Raw genomic sequence first — 12,300 nt, forward strand, 5'->3', positions numbered from 1 at the left:
CAAGAATCAGTGCCCAGTAAGGTAATATATACAGTGATAAGTTAAAGTAATTATATTTATAAATACTATTCATCCTTAAAGATATTCTAATGTTCATTATAATCAAAATCGAATGTGCATTTATTAAGTTAAAAGAGGTTTGATATTTTGAAAATCAAGATGTGTGCAGTGTATAAAAGAAAAATTCTCTTATTTACATTTGATTTAATATTTAGGCTTTCACATGCAAGGTTGCAATCATAATAGTTAGAGTAGTAGATTCACTTAAATATGTTAATTAATGCAGGTGATATTTAAGTTACAAAATCAAATACTAATATGTACTTTTTCTGAATTAGCACACCTTTTAACGAATCCAAATTTTTGAATCTCTAAACATAAAGGGTCATTGCCATTTGAAAAATATAGTCTTTAGATATCACAAGTGCAGTCATAAATTTTAGTTTGTTAATTTTACTTGTGTTTTTCATTATAAATTTTGAACTGAGCAAAAAAAAAATTTATACACTATATTAAAATTTGTTTATCCAAGGAAAATTCTATCGTTAAATATAATGAAGTCTTATAATTCTATTTTGTAATCAAAAATTTTTAAATTGTAAGTGAATTTTTACACCATTAAATGATAAATGTGGGAGGAATGTCTAATAGTTATTGCAAAATATAATTTTAAAAATACAACTTTTTTAAAATTTTGTTTTTCATAAGCAATGTCATCACTGATTTTTTTAAAATTTCAGATTTTTATCATATAAAATTACTTAGTAAAAAAATTCTTATTTCTTGCAATTCAAAAAGATTTTCAGTCACTATTAAATTAAATAAGGAAAAATTAAATTTTGAATAAAATTATCTTTGTTTAAATAAATTTATGATAGTGTGAATAGGTTTTTATTTTATTCTTAGATAAGCCTAAATACACAGTAAAATTAACATTGACCAAACTTTCGATCACTATATCTTGACTTATTTATATGAAACATATTTTCCAGGTAGTGTTGAATAACCCAAATTTCAAATCAATTACAAAAAGTCTATTATTCAGGAAATAAATATTTTTGTTAATTTTGTAACTTAAAATATTGTCTGCTTCAATTAATTAACAATATTATGGTCTATTCTTAGAGCCATAAAAATTTTGTTATGTTAAAATCTGATCGTTAAATTAAGAGTTGTTTAGGGGTTTCTGTTTTATTTTCCTTCAAAATGCTATTGCGCAATGAGTATTTATCACAAAAAAATTTCTTTATGCTTTAAACGATATGCAGAATTTTTTTCAGCTTGACTTTCCTATTGTATATAAAACAATTAGTAACAAAAACGTTTTATTTTTAATGTTTCAAAAATATTTGCTGAACTGATTCATTATTTCTAAGATTAGAAGTTGCTGATGATGATTACTCCTAAATAATGGGGATGTTTTAAGGTAATATTTTTGGCTTAAATTACAAGTTTTATATTGAAAATTATTAAAAATCACCAATTGTGAACATTTTATGTTTCTAAGAAAACTATACTATGAGTTCACTGGAGTGAAAATCAGTCACCTTTTGAAAAACCATTAAAAGCACCATTTAAAACTGTAACTCTGCCCCTGGGTTTGATAACCTCATGTGTTTAATTTAGAAAGTGAGTCCACAAGAATTTGCAGGTGTGCAACGTCTAGTTTAAACTATTTGTTGAGGACTTGATCCATCTAATTGTAGTTATGCTGATTTTAGAATTTTACTTGCTCTTACAGCAAATTCTCTGTGTTTCATATTAGATTATTGTTATGGTTAATTTAAATGTAATAGGGTAAGATATAACAGTGTTCATCAAACTAGTAACTTATTCTTTCACCTCTAAGAACTCTGCTCTTGTCATCTTGAAAATTCATATTAATTACATTCACATCATAAAGATGCTAATTGAATCATAATACCTGATCATATATTATCTTAAAATAAACATGTCTATTCACACTAGTGGTCATTCATTCAGCAGGTTCAATATTCAAAAAGAAAATATCCTCAAAATATTAGAGACCCTTCCAGTTTGAACCTGACCTTACACACTTAATATAAATCATTTGAATAGTGATATGATTTGACCACATTGCATCCATCCAGTCAGCTACAGATTCATGATGATTGATTTCATGATTGATGATGTCTAATGCATTGAAGATTCAGATTAATGTGCCTGCCTGAGCAATGACTTTTTGCAAGGTGACCTCCAGAATTCATTGCATCTAATTTCCATTGCAATGTACTAAAACGTTCAGATGGACTTTTATTCTCTGACTGCAGCTATTTCTCTCTGTTTTGAGAGTGATTTCAATTTTCACACTGTGAAACTAGTTTTAGACTCCTCTCAGTTGAGATTGTTCCCCCAATAATAATTCTGACATATTCTGTGGCCATACACCACTGCTAGTAGACTCAATTAATAGTTAAATGCAAAACACTAACAAATCTAGCAACTTCGCTTGCCTTATAGCATGGCCAAACACGACTGCAACTCTCTCAGATCCTTGCATTTACACTGCTTTTGAAAAAATGGAAAACTTCTGTTTGAAACCAAAATGTCTTACTGAATGTTACTGCCTTATGATTGTGTGGAGTCGAGTGTGGTTTTGAAGTCCAAAAATGGAATTTCATGATATTAAATTAAGATTTTCTTGCTGTCTCTAGAGGTGATTAATTTTTTGTCAGGTGAGCTTATAAATTGTTTATAATAAAACCGCAAAGTACAAAGGCCCCTCCATGTGTTTTCAACCTTCCTATAAATGTATTATAAAGCGCTAATCGAGACAAAATTTAAAACCTTTAGAAAACTTCATTATAGTTACATAGTTGTTGGAAAAAATTGGGAATGTCCTATACAAAATAAAAACAGAATTCTCCCGAATTTACTGAGGAAGATAGGTCATGATTACCTCCAGCAGCTTTTCAATAGTGATCACTTTATCTATCTCATAACAGCCTCATGCCCTCTATGTGGAGGTAATTCCAGGAATAGTTCTTTTTGAGATAGATTAGATTCCATACTTCTTTTTGAGCACCAAATTGAAAGATATTGACATTGGGAATGTTTCCCCTTCTGGTTTTTTGCATCTTTATTGAACAGTTTGACAGCTCATGACCAACTGGGCTTAGGATAAAGTTAAAAGAACTTCCGAATATATAACTATCAGTTCAAATTACACCACATTATTACCAATTAGACCGCAGTTTCATTTCTTTTTAGTGCAATAATTAATATTTTTGCTTTTTTTTCTTCTTTACCAGAGGGATTTTCTAATCAATGGCAATGAACTAAATAAGTGAGAATGTTAAAATGTTCAGTGATAATCAATGCTTCAGCAATTACTGTGTAGTGTGTATAGCAGTTTTGTTTGAATTAGAAATGAATCATTGTGACATACAGTTATAATATGGAAGTTGAAACACCTGTTAAACCTACTTGATTGGCACATAGTTGTGTGTGCAAGAGACTTTGTTTGATTGAATATTTTCTATTAACCATATTTTCAAATGTCATGATCTGCTTATTCCTGAATCTTGATAATTAGTAAAAAAATAAATAGTTACGCTTGTCATGTTAAATCTGATTATTATAAAAATGTAAAGTAACTTACTGCTTGTAATATAATTTGTTATTAATTATGCTATTTATGATATTCAGAGCAAAGGAATTTTCAAAATTACTGTAAATTATGACTTTGAAGTGACTTTCATTATTGGTTACCATTTTTCTGTTAAATATTTGAGGAAAACAGTGATTTTGAAAACTTTAAAATATTTTGTAATAGTCATTGTATTTTCCATTATGGTTTTAAATTGCTTTTTAATTTTTGTATAAGTTGCTAAAAAAACGTGCAATGCTTTTATTTTTGCATACTATTCTTAAGAATTTTTTATCTATTGAGATTGAAATGAAAAATGTCTTTCATTTGATTAGAAACAAATGTCATGGGTAACCTTAAAATTGCAGAATTTTTTCATCAAAAGTTGGTATTCTTGCAGTAAAATTAGAAATTCTTTGAAATTTTTTTAAGAATGGAGAAAGCTGACATAAACTCATTGAATAATGATCATGGTCTCCAGAGAAAAAATTTTTCATAATGATATAAAAGTATTAAGTTTTCCCACTGAATTTTATTCCAATGTTCTTAATTTTGACATTAAAACCATTAGAAACTTTAGACAAACTTGCTTATCGACGAACAAGTTATCAAAAACATTTTCCAAGTGAAGTGGCTAATTAAGTTAATAACTTGACAAATACATAATTAGAATGACATTAAGACCTAAAACAGGTTTCAAGGTATTCAATTATTAATTTGCATGTATTTATTTTTATTTACTGTTCATTGTTTGTTTGCCAAATTTTTATTTTACTTTATATTATACGCACAAATATTTTGTATATTGTGTAATTACTATGCTTAATTAGCTATTATTTTTATTCCAGTAAGGTCTCAAACTATCTGACAGCATTTGTATGTTTTTACTATGGGAATTAATTTTCCCGAGTTTATTTTTTTACTGCTTCTTGACACATTCTGTAATTATACTCATTCTAGTTATGCATGGAAGTTTTATGATGCAGTACTTGAATGTTGTTGAAAAGAAAATTTGTTCAAATGAAGCATAAACATATATTTTACATTATTTCAAAATAAATATTAATCATTTACTATTTTCTGAATAATTATAGATTTATTGTTAACAAAATAACCTTTTTAATATTTCATCATAGATATTTGCGTATTGTTAATAAGAAATATTTGAAATATCATTTTTTTCACCTTCAAATTTTGCACAACATTGTTTTTTATTTTAGTCTATATTTTTATTTTTCAATATACATATTTGCATCTCATTGAAAAACATTCATCTTTCTAATATTCTCTAAATAAGTTATTTTCTTCATTCTTAATTTTTTACATTTATTCAAAGTATGCTTTCTTATTATTTTTACTTTAATTAAATTTCAGATAAGATTTTTGTATGTATATTTATTTGAAAGACACAGAGAGAGAATTTTTATTAACTTTAATTAGGAGTAAATAAAATTTTTAATAATGCCCCAGTATCAACTAGTTTTTTTTTTTTTTTTTTTTTTTGCAAAAAATCAATTCAAGTGCAAAAATGAATACTAATGGTGTGGAAAATGTTAAGAGGGATATTTACAATATCTTCTTAATTTACCTTCCTTAAAAATTACTATTCGGTTTTATTATGAAGCATTTATTAAATTAGTTAAAGGCTTAGTTGTATTCAATTTGAAAAAAGAGATGTTTCATGTGATATTCTATGGTGATGGCTTGAGACGTAGAGAGTTCAACTTATCCTTGGAAATTAACAAAGTCACTAAAATTGTACCTCGTAATTTTTTTTTTTTTTAAATTGAGTTTGTTTTGCATTTATATTTATTTATTTCTAACAAATTCAAAGTATATTTCTTTACAATATTGAAAGTGTAAGGAAATTATCTCCACAAATAAAGGTGATTATCTGCAGCCCGCTAGCTGTGCGGCTCACGAAAGCATGCTGAACATAATAAAAAAAAAATATTACAATATTTTTAAAAAATTAAAACTAATTGAAAATTTTGATTTTTCGCATTTAAATTCCATCCTCCCACTGAAGTGACCTGGGTTCAAATCCCAGCAATGGCTGGTCGTTATGAATTCCGCACCCAAGTCGCTCTGACCACATTCCCATCGTAAAATATCCTCAGTGGTGGACGGATTATGGGTTCAGAGTCTCCTTGCTGTCAGACTAACAGTGGGAAGCTTTCGATGTTTTTCTCTCCTTGTAACGCAAATGCAGATTAATTTCATCAAAAAGACCTTCACGAGGGCAAATTTCCCTCAATATTTGATCCAGAGGTTCCTTAGTCTTCTAAATTGTATTCAAATTTATAAGGCTACGGGATTGAAGATTGGTCAACGACGGTTGTAAAATAAAATATTTATTATGCAACGTTGTTACGAGTAACGAATTTTGAATTTAATTATTGCTTTTAAGTCTCTTCATTTGTGCTAATTTCATCGTAAATTCAAGTGACTTTTCAGTCACTAATTTTTTCAGTAATTGTTTCAATAGATATCCACGTAGTTTTTAAAATCGCGATATTTTTTTAACATTTTTAAAATTTGGAATCCTTTATTAAAATTAACACTTTTTGACTCGCTTTTTTTATGCAAACTTCATCTCAAATCCAAATGATTTTTAATCGTTTTGGCAGTTATTGATGCCAATTTCCTCGTGGTTTTTAAAATGTCGATATTTTCGGAACAATATTACGAATCGTTGGCGTCTTTAGACTAAATTTATTGAGGGGGGACCACCTCCAAGTCAAGATTTTTTATGGTTTTCCATTGATGGACCAACATATTCTTGATGGTAACCATTAATTCCATCATGAAGCATTATATTTTTTGATGGTAACCAAAAACATTTGATTTTTTTTAGAAATCAAATGTTAAAACGATCATGAACAACCATCACCCCCCGATGTAGGAATTCGGACTGGTCCAACATAAGAACTGTAACTTGTTTTGATGAACGTTATGTTGGTCTTAGTTATGTTGAACGATCAGAAATTTCAATCATAGTTTCTTAGAAATCAAATGTTGGAACGAGCATTAACCACCTATGTAGGAATTCGGTCTGATTTATGATGGGCCAACATAAAAAAATCTAAATGGTTTTGATGGTACATTCCTGCTGAACCAACTAGAATTTCAATTAAACCGTCATGGAAATGTATTGTTGAACCATTAAGGACCATCACGAATTTCCATAGTATACTAATCATAAAATGTTGGAACGATCATGAACAACCATCATCCCAATGTAGGAATTCGGACTGATTTATGATGGTCCAAAAAAAAAAAATTGTTTTGATAGTATATTCCTGAGAACCAACAAGAATCATCATGGATTGTTGGTTCTTGAGAATCGAACTTCTATTGATGGTTAGCCATCATAGCAGTAAAGTAGCATTTTCCATCATGAATGATGGACGTTTGTTGGCATATCAAACACCATGAAAGCTAAATGGAAAATATTAGATGATGGTGACCATCAAATGATGTTGGACCACAATGAATCGCACTGAAACCAACATAAACTATCAAGAATTTTGACTTGGGATACCTTTGAAATAAATTCTTAGTTAAAATTTTCCTTTATTTAAGATAATCTTCAGAATAAGCTGAAATAAATTCTTCCATTTTTATCCGTTTTATTTATTTTTTGCTCATTTCATATATTGAAACCCAAATTAATAGTCCTTTGTATGATATATTATACAAGTGGTTAAAATTCAAACTACGTTACCTAATATTAACAGCTAATTTTTTAAAGATTTCCAATTTAAATCCGTACACCATTGACATTTGCAAAATGATCTAAGAACTGCAGCTGAGTTGGAGAGTATGATGCAAAATTATTTAAATGCACAAATGTCGAAAGACGCATATGTTGATAAGAATATCTTTATAAAAGTGAAAAATATGACAATTACATCAAAATCCTTTCCTAGCACTTAAGAGTCAATAAATACGAGTACAGTAAGACCCCGCTTGGCGCTGTTTCTGTTTAGCGCTCTTTTATTTCAACCCGGGGATTCCCGAAGTTATGCTCGGGGACTCCCCCAAATATGTACATAACATATTCGAAACAGTGTAGTTGTGTTTCTTGTTTGGTGCGGTGCTGTACGGACGCATTTTTATCATTTGAAACATTTGTTGACATTATTGTAAGTACATATAAATTTATATAATACTATATCGATTAATTCAGTGACAAATATTATGATCTTTAGTTTTTATCATGGGTGATAATGAAAAACAAGAAAAGAAAGCAACCGGAAAAGGCATTTCGCTGGAAACTAAAATGCAAATGATTACAGGATTAGATTCTGGTGAACGTCAATCTCAAATTAGTGCTGCATTGAATTTGGCAACTTCAACAATAAGGACAATTCTTAAGAATAAAGAAAAAAAATATTGTCATCGGCAACTGCAACTACGTCAAGCTCTGCAACTAGAAGTACCCGTTCTAGAAATAACATTATAGGGGAAATGGAAAAACGACTGTCTATATGGATTGACCACGAAACTGAACGCAATATGCCATTAAGCCAATCTATCATAATGGAAAAAACTAGAAGAATTTTTAATTAAATACATTCAGGTTGAGGCGAGTGACATAAGTGAAACTTTCGTTGCTAGTCGAGGAAAGTTTAATAGATTTAAACATCGAAATAATCTTCACAACATAAAGATTACAGGAGAAGCAGCAAGTGGTGATACGAAAGCGGCGGCTGAATTCCCAGCGACATTATCCAAACAATAATTGAACAAGGAAACTATCCTCCAGAATTGGTTTTTAATGTTGATGAAACAGGCCTGTTTTGGAAAAGAATGCCAAAACGAACATTTCTATCCCGTGAAGAGAAACGAGCACCAGGATTTAAAGCCGCAAAATATCGCTTAACACTTCTACTGGGTGGTAACGCAAGCGGGGATTTCAAATTAAAACCACTACTAGTTTACCACTCCAATAACCCAAGAGCGATGAAAGGCATATCTAAATCAACTTTACCTGCAATTTGGGAGTCTAATAAAAAATCATGGATAGCTATGAAAATTTTCCAGGATTGGTGCACTGAACATTTCTGCCTGTCTGTTAAACGTTATTGCGAAATTAAGAAACTTGAACAAAGAGCACTACTATTAATTGATAATGCTCCAAGCCACCCAACAAATTTATCAGACTTAATAACATGCATTCCAGTCGAAGTGGTTTTTTTGCCGCCTAACACAACTGCCTCAATCCAACCAATGGACCAAGGCGTTATATCCAATTTTAAGGCTTATTACTTGCGGCAAACATTAAAGCAGATGTTTGACAAAATAGACGGAGAAGAGAAGCAATCAATAAGAGAATTTTGGAAAAACTACAATATCATGAACGCTGTAGAAAACATAAACCTTTCTTGGAATGAGATAACTGAAAGAACTTTGAAAGGAGTATGGAAGAACATTTGGCCAGATTTAAGACAGCAGCTAGTCTTTCTAATGATGAGCTCAAGGAATTAACTGAGCAAGAAGAAAACAAGAATATTTGATTTGATTTATTGAAATTACATACATTTGCTGACTTGTGTGCTCAATATATAGGCTTATAAGTCATTGTCAAATAGAAAATACAGATAGAACAATTCAGAGAAAGACATCACAAAGAATACATCCAGGGTTACGGCGGGATTCGAACCCGCTACCTCCACGCTTAACAGAGCGTTTGGACCGGCGATACCGCTCGGCCAGGGAGGCCCCATAAAATATTATATCAACTCAATCAAGCCAAAATTTAAAATCGATATTTGAGTTTAAATTTGAATCACGCATTATTTCGTTAAGAAACATAAGAGGATTAAAAGAAATAAATATTTATCGGAAAAAAATTATTCAACAATCACAAGAACCATTCTCTTCCCATTAAAGATTTATATTCTGCTAAAAAGTAAATTTAAACCTTTTAAAGCATTTTTTTTCTAAATATTTTTAAATATTGAGGCTTTTGTAATTTTCGATCTGAAACAACTTTTCAAGAGAGTTCTGTTCTTTCATTACTTCTTGTAAAGCCCCGTACATTTAAAAAATACGTAATAATGCAATAACGCGGAAATGAATAAAAAGAGTCTATTGCAGAACAATTTTTTTTTAAATAATCAGAAATAATGCTTGTAAGTCAAGAAAATATTTAGTAGCACAACATTTCTTAATTGATGCAATTGAAATATTTTTCTTTTAAATGTTAAAGCTGAATCAAAATAATTTTAACTTACGAGAGTATTAGATTTTATGACATCATTGTAAAAAAGTTAAAATAAAAAAATAATAATACAAGTAATAAACAGTAATGTTGATGTATTACAAGTGCTTAGCTTCTGTTCATCGTAAACATGCAGTTTTGAGGTAATCAGCAGTTTGTTAACACCTGTTGTTCTTTTTCCCCATGCTAATGATTTTGAATACAGTAAGGGACCTCCCCCCCTTTAACTATGGGCAAGTTCAAGTTAAGAAACGCCACAAATTCTGTCGGAAAGATAGGGTTAAAGGGAAAGCTTTTTAATTATTCAGCGCTGCCCTACTGTTTATATTAGTGTAATGTTTATAATTAAGAATACAATGTGTGATATGTGGTAAAATACTCTCTAACCCCGTTATAATGAACTCGGAATATAATAAACACTCGGTTGTTGCGTCAACTTCTTTAGTGAACCGCTATTTAACAAATATTACACTTATAGTGAATAGCTGAGGAATGGGTTGTTTGTTTATAGATTAAAATTTACTTTTAAAAGTTACTTAAATAAATGTTGCATAATTTTTAGTCGATGTGATAAGTTCAAAAGTATATAATTATGAATTTATTCGAAAGTTAATAACAAACAACATCAAAAATTAATAATAAAATTAAATTATAAAGGCGTAGTTGAAATAACTTATTTTGTTTCACATGTAGCTATGCGTTATCGCTGAATTTAAAATCCAATCTCTAAATTAAAATTCCAATTGTAACGTTTTTCAAAAATAAAGTAAATCAAAAAGATAAACATCTAAAAACTTGGTTATGTGGTGAATATTTTGAATGTTATTTAACATTTCAGTGAAAATTTCGTTATTGGAAAAAATTCTCTGTAGAGAAATTTCGTTATAGAGAGACTTTACTATGTTTAGTAAGTTTTTAATTTATAAGAAAATTATGCACTAACGCAATCATTACTTCTAACAATATGCTAAAAATAATTTTACAAAGAAATTGGATATAGGAACCATTGTTTATAGCGAACTAATTACTGTCACCGCAGACATTCACTATAACGGGGTTTTACTGCATATAATTTAATAATGATATTTGAAAAGTCTTTTATAATTAAAAAATAGAGTTCTATTATATTCCTTATGAATCTATTTATATAAACTATTGTTATTCAATTTCTTCAGGATTTTATTTTTCTGACCAATTCAAAAATTGCTTTTTTACTTTCACTTATTTAAAAGTGATTTATTAAATGACTTGGAAATAATACTATTATTTGAACTAGATTTTAATTATAAGCTGTTTAACATTCTAATTTAATACTTTGATATTTCCTTTTTAAAAAGAGTTTCTTCCATTTAGGTAGGACTGTCCCGGTAGAAATAATTTCCTCCTGGGCAGTTTTTTTCCACTGTGGAAGAAACTTGCTATCCCTGATTTAGAATAGAACGAAAAATAATTAACGAGTTTTTATAGTGATTTACAATTAAGTAAGATTTTGAAAAACAAGTTTGCAGCTGAAGTTGTTATGGCAACCGAACGAAATTGACTTAAGTCTAAATTTTATCCCAAAACAAAGGAAAGTAGATCCGTGGGACAAAAATTCTGCATTTTACAGTAAAATTTTTCAGCACCTTTCAATTGAATTTTTTTAATTTTGATGAAACAATCTGTAAAAAAATTAAATAAAGAAGTGATTGTATGGCGAGTTAAGCGCCGTCTAGCAAAACTTAATTCCCCCCCCCCCGCCCCAATAGAAATAAGTTAAAAATAGGTATTTAGTAGCAGTAATTCCCACCAAGACGAGGATTATTGATTTTTTTAGCTCGTTGTTGTCTTTTTGACATACTAAAAGTTTAGGAAAATGCGAGTGAAATACATGTTTTTTGACCGCTATCTTGGAAAATCGTTCAAGTTTAAAAAAAGTCGAGTCAAAAACAAAAAAATAAAATGGTATTTTAGGCTGGAAAATTAAATTCTAATTGATTTTTTGAAGCAAAATATTTAATATGACGAATAGGTGGTAATTTTTTAACTCACTAAAAAAGCATTAATATGAAGAAAAAAAAACATGTTTATTTAAACTCTATTTTAATACTTTCTTTTTTTAAAAATAATCGTATTTGATATATAAATTTTATAGTATTTTAAGCTGGAGAACAAAATTATAATGATACTTCAAGGGAAAATGTTTAATAAGGTGAATAAATGGTAATTTTTTAACACATTAAAAATGTGAGTATGAAAAAACGCTTTAATTTGGTTACAATTTTGAAACTTTTTTAAAAAATCGTGTGTGGTATCAACATTTATGGTATTTTAATCTAGAAATATAACTTTAAGTTTAATGGTGACAAGGATAAAATGGATGATAATTGAGTAGATATACTAATAAAATGTGATTTTGATAAAAACAATTTTGTCCTCGATTATTTAAAAAAAATCTCATTTGTATGCAAATTGTTTGATA

This window comes from Parasteatoda tepidariorum, chromosome 12, assembly GCF_982258835.1.
Source record: "Parasteatoda tepidariorum strain Cologne lab strain chromosome 12, Ptep-v5.0, whole genome shotgun sequence".
Lineage (NCBI taxonomy): Eukaryota > Metazoa > Arthropoda > Arachnida > Araneae > Theridiidae > Parasteatoda > Parasteatoda tepidariorum.